This window comes from Vipera berus (genome assembly GCF_964194415.1).
Source record: "Vipera berus genome assembly, chromosome: 2".
Lineage (NCBI taxonomy): Eukaryota > Metazoa > Chordata > Lepidosauria > Squamata > Viperidae > Vipera > Vipera berus.
In genome coordinates, this window is record NC_138203.1 from 183,047,228 (window position 1) to 183,061,190 (window position 13,963).

The window sequence follows — 13,963 nt, forward strand, 5'->3', positions numbered from 1 at the left end:
GAAACACATTTCAAGCTCTGATTAAGCATAATTAGTGAAATTCAGAAATACTTACCTATAATAACTGCAAGAAAATTAACCTTGAATATAAGATAAATTTTCCCCAAAACTTTAGGCAGAAAAAACGGCTGTACCCACTTACAGAAATATTGTACGCCACCCAGTTTCTCCACCATCCCATATTGCCATATAGAGTTGCCTATTCCTGATGAAACCAGTCTAGAGATTCCATCCTCAGTCTAGATCAAATTCTCCATGAACCTTGTTATGTATTGAGGTTTGGGAAACATCTATTCACATGTATATTGGGAACCAACAGTTCCCCTGCACTTGTATTGAACTCTAACAGTTCTGGCGGGAGTCAAAGTGGCGGGATTGTTGGGTTCAATCTGATTGGTTGTATAAAGGTATATAAGAATGCATGTACACCCTAACCCCTCAGTACAGTTATGATTGCCAATAAAGCAACTGTTCATTTGTACTCATCTGCCTGGCGTCTTCACTACGCTTCAGAACCTGATACACAATAGTGGCGACGAAGGTGGGATCCTGCTTCGCCATAGAGCTGAAGTCACGAGGGGACGGCTTACATGCTGGAGGAAAGAGGCATCTTCCCCCCCCCTTCTATCAGCCGGCTAGATCAGCACGCTAGCGGCCTCGTGCTCAGAATCACCCGTCTGAGCGTGCGGAGCAGGATCCAAGCTCAGAGGAAAGAAGATGCCAAAAGTCAGCCAGCTCTGTGAATTCGACATCCGCCACCCCAAGCAGTGGCCGTCGCACCTCGGACAAATAGAAAATTACTTGCGGGTGAACCAGATCACAGAAGATGGCCTAAAAGTGGTGACTCTACTCTGCATAAGCGGGCCTGCAACATTCGACCTGGTGGAAAGTCTATTCACCCCGACACCAATTGAAACCGTTTCATTCGCCGATCTCAAACTGAAGCTGAACGCACACTTCAAACCCAGGATGTTGGAAATGGCCTGGCGTTTCAGATTCGATCAAAGAGTACAATGCCCTGGGGAAACTGCATCATAGTTCATCGCAGCCTTATGCCAGGCTGCTTTCCTCTGCAGGTTTTCCAACCTAGATGAGCGTCTTCGAGACCGGCTCGTGTGTGGCTTTCGAGACAAGGCATTGCAACAAAGACTATTCTCTAGGCCCAATCTAACCCTTCAGGATGTGCAGGACAAAATTATGGCTGACGAAGCAGCCGGAGGTGTGGTCCAGGTGGTACAGACATCCAAACCTAGTAAGTCTGAAGAAACAATTCACCATGAAGCCGCTACTTACAGTGAAAACGCAGTCGAAGAGGAAACAGAAGTGGACAAGATTCAAAAGAGAACAGAGCCACGAGAACGAGGACTCGAGCACAGAGAGAACAACCATAAGGCCGTTTTTTTCTCTAGATGCGGGGGTTGCGGCAGCAACCATGCACGTGTAAACTGCAAGTTCCGGTCGGCCACGTGTCGGGCCTGTGGACGAACGGGGCACATCGCGACAGTCTGCCAAAGCCATTTCAGAGACAGCCAACACAAGCAACAACCGGGAAATTCGCCAAGGAGAGGTACCGGGGCTCAGAGCCCAACCAGTGTGGGGTTTTGTGAAAGCCGAAGGGCTATCTGCCGAACCGGGGCCCACCGCCCTTTAAAGCCTAAGCTAAAACTTGAAATTCATCTTCAAGGTATTCCTTGTAAGATGGAGCTAGACTCTGGCTCTGCGGTTTCGATTATATCATACGAGACTTTTAAATTTGTTTGCAACCGCAGTAAACAGTGGGTAAAATTGAGACCCTCTAGTATCTTGCTGACTGATTTTCAGAATGCTCAGGTTAAAAATAAGGGGGAGGCCACCCTATCTGTAAAATTCAAAAAGTTTCATGGGCACCTGGATGTCGTGGTCGAAGGCCAGAGAGCTAGCTTAGTGGGTTTAGACTGGTTTGAAGCATTAGGGATCACAATTACTGGCATAAATCGGACTCAGGGGGTTAACATTGAATCTGTTTGTGAAGAATTTACAGACGTATTTGATTCCAAGCTAGGGAAGTATACTGGCCCCCCCGTTTCATTTAAATTGGACCTGAACCTCTTGCCTATTAGGATTAAACTCAGAAGAGTCCCATTTGCACTAAAACATAAGATTGAAGCAGAATTAGACAAATTAATAGAATAGGGGGTGCTACAGCCCACCGAGGGGGGGAAATGGGAGACCCCTATAGTCACCCCACTTAAATCTAATGGGGAAATCCACATCTGTTCAGATTATAAGTGTACCCTGAATAAGGCCCTTAATCAGCATGCTTACCCAGTTCCCATGGTCAGCCATGTGCTTGCTTCTCTGCAGGGTGGCGCCATTTTTGCAAAACTCGATCTGGCGCAGGCGTACCAGCAGCTGCCTGTTAGCGAGGCTACAGCAGCAGCTCAGACCATAGTAACACACAAGGGAGCATTCAGAGTCAACCGTCTACAGTTTGGCGTAAGTGTGGCACCTGGGATTTTTCAGGAAATAATGGAACGTACCTTAAAGGGCATTTCGGGCGTCTGGCCATATTTTAACGATGTGCTAATCGCGGGTGAGACAGAGGAAGTTCTAGCTAATAGACTCAGAGCTGTATTAAAAAGGTTTCGTTCTGCAGCTCTCAAGCTAAAAAGAGACAAATGTAGCATTGGGGTTACTTCTACAGAGTTTCTGGGATTCCGAATTGATGCCAGTGGAATCCACCCTGCAGAATCCAAGGTTAAGGCAATTAAAATGGCCCCCAGCCCTAAAAATAAGGCAGAGCTTCAGGCATTTTTACGGTTATTAAATTTCTACCACACATCCTTACCTAACAAGGCTGCCAGTGCTGAACCACTTCATAGGCTGCTTGATAAAAAAGTTGCATGGAAGTGGATCAACTAAGAAAAAGATTTCCAGAACGGTCACTAAGTGAGAGGGAGGATAATAATTCCTCCCATAGTTCTCAAGCTGGCACACAGGCTAGCTCTTATTCACCCTACCAGCGTTTTCAGCACTCAGTTGAGTTCGAGTCTGAGGAGGACCAAGAAGGCACAGAGATGCAACAGGAAACCTCTGATCAGCCGGACCAGCCAATCTTCAGTGACTATTGTGCTAATCCTGTTTCTAGATCTGACTCTCGGGTGGGCCTACCGGACAGGGCCAGCCAGAGCAATCCTTCGGAGTCTCCAGCTGAGAAGATCACTGACTCTCATGGCATGCCCAATAAGTTGGTAGACCACAAGGTGAGGGAACCGCTGAGACGCTCCTCATGACCTCATAAGTCACCTGCACACCTCGCTGATTATGTGGTCAATTAAGAGAAAGAAGTTTGTAAGGAATCACCAAGTAGGGTGGCATGCCTCTTGTTTTTTGGGTTTTGTTAAGGGCTTACAGGAGAAAGTCTATTCATAGACTCATTTTAAAGGGTCTTCATGTACTACTGGGGTCATACATTCTACTGGCAGAACAGCAAGAAGGGGTCTGTCTTTTACTGGCAGCAACCCTACAGTGCACGTCCGAGAAGGTCGCGTTGGAAAATACTACCTTGAGTGGGGTCAATCACTCAAACTAAATATTGGAGGGTTGGAGCAAGTATATAATCCTTGAAAATGGATTATAAGGATATTACCTTGAGTGGGGTCAATCACTCAGAATCTGATGGTGGTTGGGAGTGAGTTTTATAATCCTTGAATAAGGGTTATAGGAGTATATAACCTTGAATGGGGTCAATCATTCAACTATGTATTAAAGGTTTGGGGTGAAAAAAAAAGTAAGCTGTAATGTTATAAGAGTATACTGTCTGTTCCTTAAAAGGGGAAGGGGTGTTATGTATTGAGGTTTGGGAAACATCTATTCACATGTATATTGGGAACTAACAGTTCCTTTTATAAAAAATGAATCTTTATTTACATTTCGTGTTAAAAACACACCATACACCAACAAAGACAAAAAAAAACATTTACAATATACAAAAAACGAAGAAATCAAAAAATTGAAAACCATTTCAAAAATTTCACATTATATCTACTTCTAAACTAACAATTATATTCCACTCATTAAGTCTCTTATAACTATTCAACTCCAAAGCTTATTCATTAACAAAGACTATATCACTTCATTTTTGACCAACCTCCAAGTTACTAACAGTTCCCCTGCACTTGTATTGAACTCTAACAGTTCTGGCGGGAGTCAAAGTGGCGGGATTGTTGGGTTCAATCTGATTGGTTGTATAAAGGTATATAAGAATGCATGTACACCCTAACCCCTCAGTACAGTTATGATTGCCAATAAAGCAACTGTTCATTTGTACTCATCTGCCTGGTGTCTTCACTACGCTTCAGAACCCGATACACAATAAACTTCACTTGTATATGTACAGTATATGTGCATGCATTTATATGCATAGGCCAGAGGCCACAATGCCAGAAAAAGGTGGAACCAGGTAAAAACAGTAAAATTACTTAATGATCATTGATTGAAATTAAATCTGTCAGATAAGGTATCCTGTTCGTAACATAAATCAATCCCCCCTTGGCATGTATGCACACAAGCAAACTATTCTGTTGCACAGAGAATTCTTTTGAACACATATGCATACCTACAAGTACATATAGCACATGCACACGCTACAGAATCTGATTAGCCCAGGTTATTCCATGTAAATTGACAATAATACTGAGAAGAGATACCTGGGGTACTGTGCTGTCTTTTCTTACAAGAGGGAAATAGGTTCATCCATGCCTAAATAGAAGGAAGGAAAGTCTGCAGACTCTCACCCTTACATGTGAAGAAGGAAGTCAGGACTAGGATCTTCCTCTCAGTCCCCCTCAGAGAAGGGATAACAGTGACTTTTCTCTGTTCCCAAAGTCCCTTGCTTTCATTATTTGCAACTCCTAGCCATTCAACTCCCTTTCAACCCTCCTGTTTTCAGGCTATTCTTTAGGAGTAAAATTAACCTTATAAATACTGTCTGCATTTGTGATGTATTTATAGGAGGTCATGAGAGCACTTTTGTTCACAGATACTTGTTGGTCATTTTGACCGTAGCACTTTTTATCTTTCACATTGAGAAGGAAGGTGAAGAATGTCCGGCCAGTCCCTCATGAAAGATAAATAGATCTTCTTAAAGAAGAAAAAGTGAAAAGCCACTAATTAGGTTCTTTTTGTTTATGGATCATAGTCAATGGGTCTTGCACGAATGCTGTCACAATTTACATTTCTTACTAAAAATAACCTTTCTTCAGCTTGAATTACAACAAAATGGGGTTGAATAAGGAAAGACAATGGAAGGGGCTGGAGATAATGGAGAAAGATTCCTGCAGCCCGACGTGCCCCGTTCCTGCTGCAGCAATAGGTTTGCAGATATTGCCCCTATTGATTGGGGATATGCAGAAGAGAGAGAAAGTTGTTTCTAGGATAATATATAAAAAAGGGTTGATAGAGATAGATAGATAGTTAGATATAAATAGATATAGATAGATATTTCCATATTAAATTCCTCTTTAAACTAAGTTCTTTAGCCAAATTGATAAGTTAATGATTACTTTTTTAATAGCATGTTCAGATTCCAAGGTTTGCTTTCTTCAGTCTGCACATCCCATATTAACAGGGAAGCGTGGGGTGGGATGGGGTGGGGTGTAATTCTCCAGATTTTCAGTTGTTCTCCTGGACCTACATATTCTGTTTTGTATTTTTTAATGAATGAAAATGAGATAGAATGATTAGCACTATTGTTATAACTAGCCAGTCATTATTTGTAATACTAAACTTGTGGGAAGTATTTGGTTATAAGGGAAGCAGAAGTTTTATTGTATCCCTATAATAAAAATAGCTAGGCATCTTTGGAAATTATTGGGAAAGAAATTAACATTTGCCTCTTGTTCTGAAAGGAATTTTATCCCTTGAAAATGGTGGGTAAAGTTTTCTTCTGGTAAAGATGGATTGAGAGTAGCTCAGACCATCTTATTATTAATGATTAAAATAACGCAGTTTAATTTTTGAAAAGGAGACAACAAAGATGGAAGATCCATTTACCTAGCATGTGCTGTACTTGCAAATCAAAGGGTTATCACTGAACAGTGAGAGCAGACACAATAGAGCAAGGGTCTTCAAACTTGGCCCATTTATGAATTGTGGACTTCAACTCCCAGAATTCCTCAGCCAAGCATGTTGGCTGAGGAATTCTGGGAGTTGAAGTCCACAAGTCATAAAAGGGCCAAGTTTGAAGACCCCTGCAATAGAAGAAACATGGGGAATGGGGGCAATAAATTTCTTGCCCATATAGTTTTCTGTTGATCAGAGGATGAGTAGATAGTGGGTACTTGCATATTAATTTTTATTCATTGAAATCTGTAAGCAGGCATGTCAAACATACAGCCTGTAGGCCGGATGCAGTCCATGGAGGCCACACCCACTCCGGCTCCACAAAGGCAAAAAACATTCCGATACATCCCGATATGGCCTGCGATGCGATCGGGCTTGACACCCCTGTGTAACAGCATACAACTGCTGCATGGATTTCAATATTGCATTGCTGAGCAAGCCACTTTCTCTACCCTAACCCTAACCCCCAAGGGATTTTACTCAATGCAAAATGCAGGTATCCTCAAGCAAAACAAATGGTGAGTGATGCTCCCTGATCCCAAAGACTGGTCAATGTCTGAAAATAATTTGTCATCCCCTCCCAGGACCTATAGATATGGAATCTCTAACAGTTAATAAAAACTGAGGAATTCATGCAATGAATGGTAATATTGAAATACACATGTTTGCCATAACCATATCTAGAAGAAGTATTATGTCATGGGCTCTGATGAGCAGGAACAAGAACACGCAGATGAGTACAGACAAACTCATACTTTATTTAAGCAGAAACTGTACTGAGAGATTGGAGTCACCCTGCTTCAATATATAGCCAGGCCCTATGGTATTAACCAATCGGATTGAAGCTATACTTACCGCCCAAAGTTGACCAATGGCAGGACCGGAGACGTCCTGTCTGTGTTGCTGGAGAACTGTTAGTTCTCCAGCAATGCATGTGGTGATATTCCAAAAGCCCAGTACATAACACCCCTCCCTCCTAAGATCAGGCTATAATACCCTTGACAATTGTCAAGGCCCAAAAACTAAAATAATATTAAACAATAATAAATGTGATGTTTTGTTAAGCCAAGTCATTACGCGACCTTCTCAGACGTGCCTTGTAGAGTGGATTACAGTGAAATTAAAGAACAATATGTCAATGCAATATACTACAAAGAGATAAAACAACGTCTCAGTGAGCATGCCTTACAGCAGTTACAATTTACCCCCAATTTCTGTAGGTAGTGGCAAAATGTCATACAATTACACATCACTTTATTTTTCAACATAGTCTTTAAGATATGCTAGGGGTTTATGTGGTCTGGATGAACACCTTGGGGTTCCAGTCATTTTGTGGTTTACCAGCTTACCTGGTGGGCTGGGTAGACCCATGTTCCCCTGAGCTCCTGTGTCCATGGGAGTTGAATTGCTCTGGCTGACCTCTTCCGGTGGGCCCACCCCAGAGTCTGACTGTTTAGCAGTTTAGCAGTTTAGCACAATGGTTGCTGAGATTTGTCTGGTTCGCCTGGTCAGGGGTCCCATGTTGCACTTCTGAGCTGCCATGTTCCTCTTCTGGATCACGTTCCACTGAGAAAAGAAAACCTTGGTGGTTCTGGTGTGAGCTGGCTTGGGCGCCAGCTTGAGGACCTCGGGAGGGACTTGTGCCATAGTCCTCACTTAGTGACCGCTCTGGGAATCTTTTTCTAAGTTGGTCAATATGTCTTCTGACCAGTCGCCCTCCCTCCAACCCCAGTTTGTAAGATAGGGGTCCGGATTCTTTGACCACCTGACCAGGAACCCACAAGTTTCCAGGCCCATAGTTTCTGGCCCAAACCCAATCACCTGTTTGCAGCCCCCTCGGGGTTTTTGGTTTAGAGGCTTCGGATGCCACTCTGTCTGGATGCAACCTGTCCAGTTTAGTAATTAATCGCCTTCCCCAATGAAGCTCAGCAGGACTTTTTCCTGTGGCTGTGCAGGGTGTAGTGTGTTGACACAGCAAGAAATCTGCCAGTCTATGGTGCCAGTCACCTGTGATGATGCGCTTGAGTGCCTCCTTTGTTGTCCTCACCATGCGTTCGGCTTGTCCATTCGTAGAGGGGTGAAATGAGGCAGACGTAGCATGTCTGATGAGGTTAGCTCTGAGAAAAGCCTGAAACTCAGCAGCAGTGAATTGAGCCCCATTATCAGAAACCAAAACATCAGGCAACGCATGTGTTGCAAAGAGTTTTCTCAGCACCTGGATGGTCCTAGCAGTAGTCATATTAGGGACTGGAACTACTTCCAGCCATTTTGAGTGGCTATCCACTACTATCATAAAAAGCTGTCCTTGGAAGGGCCCAGCGTAGTCAATATGAACCCTAGACCAGGGGGTATGTGTTTCTTCCCATCTATGAACTGGGGCCTGAGGCATTTCTGGCCTAGGCCTCTGACAGGTATAGCAACCATGGACTTGATCCTCCACAGCCTTATCCAGGCCAGGCCACCAAAGGTAGCTTCTAGCCAAAGCTTTCATCCGTACAATGCCTGGATGGCCTTCATGTAAGGAATGTAAGACTCTGTCCCTCAATGATGTGGGAATAATAACTCTGTTGCCCCATAATATGCAGCCCTTATGTGCAGACAATCCATGTCACTTGACAAAAAACTTTGGAACTCAGGGCCCGGACTTTTTTCCAACCAGCCCGTGTGTACCCATGACAATACTCTGCTCAGAATTATATCTGTAGCAGTCTCAGCAGCAATATCCCCAGCATGGAGGGGAAACTCAGGTAAATCCTGAATAGACAATATTTTAGCAGCAGGAGCTGGATCAGGATCCATCAGTGGCAGTGGTAATCTGCTGATGCCATCTGCATGGCCCATTTCCTTTCCAGGTTTGTGAACTAACTTAAATTTGTATGCAGCCAAAAATATAGACCATCTCAGCATTCTTGGAGACAGTATGTGGGGAGTTTGCTTATCTGTGGTGAATAGGCCCAAATGGGGTTTGTGATCAGTGAAGACAGTGAAATCCCTGCCATATAAATAATCATAAATTTTTTTGACTCCAGCCACTATGGCTAAGGCTTCTTTATCGATCCGTGCATAATTATGCTCAACAGCAGATAAGTTTCTAGAATAGAATGCAATAGGAACTTGTTTCCCATTCTTCTCTATGTGGCTTAAGACTGCCCCCACCCCGTAGGGAGATGTATCACATGCAAGACATACAGGTTTAGACTCAATGTAATGAGTTACAGTGGACTTTTCTGAAAGGAGGGCCTTTAGATCCTGGAAACTTTTTTCATGTGATTCAGTCTACTTCCAAGGGGCTTTTTTATCAAGTAACCTGTGGAGGGGCTCAGCTATTTCAGCCTTATGAGGTAGAAATGTGTGATAAAAATTCAGGAGGCCCAAAAATGGTTGCAGCTCTGCTTTTGATTTTGGGCTAGGAGCCATTTTGATGGCCTTAACGTTTGACTCAGTGGGGTGAATCCCACTAGCATCGATACGGAAACCTAAGAATTCCGTTGAAGAAACCACAATACTACATTTGTTTTTCTTTAACTTGAGGCCCGCATCACGTAGCCTTTGTAACACAGCCCTGAGCCTGTTGGCCAATACCTCTGGGGATTCCCCAGCAATGAGAACATCATCAAAATAAGGACAGACACCCTGAATTCCTTTAAGTGTGCGCTCCATAATTCCTTGGAAAATGCCCGGTGCAACGCTAACCCCAAATTGCAAGCATTTGACTTTGAATGCTCCTCTATGAGTCACTATAGTTTGAGCTGCGGCTGTGGCCTTGTCTACCAGCAGCTGCTGATACACCTGCGCTAAATCAAGTTTAGCAAAAATGGTTCCCCCTTGCAAGGAGGCTAAAATATGGCTGACTATCAGGACCGGGTATGCATGTTGATTTAAGGCTTTATTTAACGTGCATTTGTAGTCTGCGCAAATGTGAACCTCCCCTTTGGGCTTAAGTGGGGTGACAATAGGAGTTTCCCACTCCCCCCCATCAACAGGCTGCAATACACCTTGCTCTACTAACTTATCAATTTCAGAATCGATTTTATGTTTTAAGGCAAAAGGAACTCTGCGAGGTTTGACTCTTATCAGAACAACATTAGGATCTAATTTAAAAGAGATGGGTGGCCCAGTATAAGTTCCTAGTTTTGACTCGAAAACATCTGCAAATTCCTCACAAACAGCCTTGAGGTATGCTGTCTGTGTCCGGTTAATGCCTGTTATTTGAATGCCCAAAGCCTCAAACCAATCAAGTCCTATAAGACTTGTTCTAGGGCCCTCTACTACTATGAGATCCAGGTGCCCCAAAAACCCTTTAAATTTCACCAATAAGGTGGCTTCACCCTTAACTTTAACCCGAGCATTCTGAAAATCTGTTAAAATAATGTCTGATGGTCTTAATGTGGCCCACTGTCTGCTGCGTCTGCATACAAGGTTGAATGTGTCGTGTGAAACAATTGAGACTGCCGAGCCGGAGTCCAATTCCATTTTGCATGGAATTCCTTGTAGCTCTACTGAGAGCTTAAGTTTAGGCTTAAGGGGATGACGAGCCCCGGTGCGACCAACGCTTCTCCGGCTCCTGAAGAACCCCACACTGACTGGACCCATGGCCCCAGTACCTTTCCTAGTTGGTTCCTCTGACTGGTGCTTGGGTGGCCTGTCTCTGGCGAGCTCTGCATACCACCGCAATGTGCCCGGTCCTACCACAATCTCTACACGTGGCCGAATGGAATCTGCAGTTTGCGCGGGAGTGGTTGCCTCCACACCCCTTACATCTAGGTAAGAGAACTGCCTTGTAATTGTTCTCTCTTTGTTGATTTCCACGGTTTTGCGCACTTAACTGTCTCTGGAGCTTGTTGATTTCGGGTTCCTCTTTTTCTGATGATTCTCTGCTGCAAATGGCGACCTCGTGGTGGACAGAATCTTCTGTCTTTGGGGCTTCGGTGGGCTGTACTGTTTGTACTGCACCTCCGTCTGCTTCATCAGCCATGACCTCGTCTTGTGCTTCGGCGAATGTGAGATTTGGTCTGGCAAATAATCTCTGCTGCAAGGTTCTGTCTCTCAGTCCGCAGACGAGTTGGTCTCTCAGGCACTCCTCTAAATTCGAAAATTTGCAGAGACGTGCGGCCTGCCTTAGGCCCATGATAAACTCGGATGCTGTCTCACTGGGAAGCTGCACTCGGTCAAATTGAAACCGCCAGGCCATCTCTGACATTTTTGGCTGGAAATGCCCGGTCAGCTTCTTCTTCAGGTCCACAAAAGATACTGCTTTGATGGGCATTGGTGCAAAGAGGTTCTTAGCTAGATTGAAAGTCGCTGGCCCACATACACACAGCAACGTCGTAGCTTTAAGGCCTTCCTCTACTATCTGGTTAGCTCGTAGGTAATTTTCTACCTGTGAGAGGTAAGACGGCCAATCTTCTGGTTGTTTAATGTCAAATTCTCTGAGTTTGCCGATCTTTGGCATTTTTCCTCAATTCCTGCGCTGCTGTTGAATCCTGCTTCTAGTCTCAGGGAACGCTTCCTCTGAGCACGCGGCCGCTAGCGTAGTTTACTAGCTGGCTAGAGTGGGGGGGAGATGCCTCTTCCCTCCAGTGAGTAATGCCGTCCCCTTGTGACTTCAGCCCTCAGGCAGAGAAGCAGGATCCCATCCTCGTCGCCACTATTATGTCGTGGGCTCTGATGAGAAGGAACGAGAACACGCAGATGAGTATAGACAAACTCATACTTTATTTAAGCAGAAACTGTACTTAGAGATTGGAGTCACCCTGCTTCAATATATAGCCAGGCCCTATGGTATTAACCAATCGGATTGAAGCTATACTTGCCACCCAAAGTTGACCAATGGCAGGACCGGAGACATCCTGTCTGGGTTGCTGGAGAACCGTTAGTTCTCCAGCAATGCACGTGATATTCCCAAAGCCCAGTACATAACAAGAAGATTACATGCATTTATGATTATTTCCCATTTAAACAAAAAATATGTTTGGACAAGGTGCAAACTATGTAAAAACGTATGATCAGGTCAGAGCACTTTCCCCACAAACAAAGACTATACGTTCCAGAACATTTTTAGTCTGGATAAAATAGATTTTCCCCTAAATTAAAAAAGATTGCTTAGCCTTAGAAGGTTTTTGAAAGATACAGAAAAAATGGTTAAGAAAAAGAAGGGATGAGCAGTTTCTGGACTTTGTGCTTGAGGTAGAAAAAATGATACTTTGATTTTTGGGTTTTACTGTTTAGACTGATTTGTTGATATAGAAATGACTAGTTCATACTACTACAGAAATGTAAAAAGTTGAGGTTCAGTGTTAATGCCTTATTTTACTGCAACAGAGGGAGGCGGAAGTCAACACATTTTTTCTTGCCTTCCCCTTCACACTTCACTTTTCTCCTTTCCCCTACCTATGTTTCTTATTTTCTTTTGTATTTTCGTATTTTATATTATAAGTGAATAAAATTAAAATTACAGTTGAACAAGAAAAAGAAGGGATGAGGATTAACATGGCACTGTAAAATTTCTCTCATAATTGGCCAAAGTATAATTTTGGTTTGTTTAAACAAGTATAATAGTGAATAAAAAAGGCAGATGGTTGGCTTATAGACTGAGGAAAAAACAAAGGGCATCTAATATAGATAAGTTTGAGCATAAAGGAAGGGTTGTGTATCAACAGAATCTTATTAAGGATGCCTTTGTGGATTTTTATTCGAAATTATATACTAAAGAGGACATTAATGCAAAAGATATTGATACGTATTTGGAGAAGGCTAGCATCCCGGTTCTTACGCAAGTACAAAAAGAGGGGATTAACCAACTGATTACAGAAGAAGAAATTTTTACAGCTATTAAGGAACTGAAGGTGGATAAAGCACCAGGCACTGATGGCTTGACTGCGGCCTATTATAAAAACTTACAATTAGAGATGATAAAACCGTTAAAGGAACTGTTCCAGACAATCCAGAGGGGGGGAAAGGTGCCCCCGTCTTGGAGAACAGCTTTTATCTCTTTGATTCCGAAGGAAGACCAGGATGCTACTTTAGTTAAAAATTACAGACCAATATCACTTTTAAATACAGATTATAAGATATTTGCTAAGGTTTTGGCTAATAGACTGATGAGGGTTCTGCAACAGGTGATTCATGGGGACCAAACGGGGTTTATTAGTGGAAGACAAATGAAAACTAATGTGAGACATATAGTTGATGTGTTAGAGTTTTTGGAAAGGCACAACCAGATCTCTGCTGCGCTAATCTTTTTAGATGCTGAAAAGGCTTTTGATCAATTGAACTGGCAATTTTTGTTGAAAGTTTTAGACAAAATGGATTTTGGGGAAAAATTTTTACAACCGATTAGGGCATTATACCAAAAACAAACTGCCCGAATTATAGTTAACAATAGTTTGACAACAGTATGTAATATTGAGAAGGGCACAAGGCAAGGCTGTCCGCTATCGCCCTTGTTATTTATATTAACATTAGAGATATTATTGGTTAAGATTCGGAATTCGGAAAAAATTAAGGGGATACAAGTTGGAGATCAGGATTACAGATTGAGAGCATTTGCAGATGATCTGGTTGTTACAGTGACCCAGCCAGAGAACTCTGTTGTGGACCTGATGGAGATAATAACACAATATGGGAAGGTTTCTGGATTTAAAGTAAATATACAGAAAACTAAAATTTTGCCTAGAAATATGACAGTTTCGCAGAAGGCTCTCCTAGAAGGATTAACTGGATTTGAGATTGTTAAAAGGGTTAAATATTTGGGGGTGATTTTGTCGCCCTCTAATACAAAGCTATATAAAAATAATTATGAAAAGTTATGGGGGAAAATTCAAAAAGAACTGGAGAGTTGGGAAAAATTGCAATTGTCTTT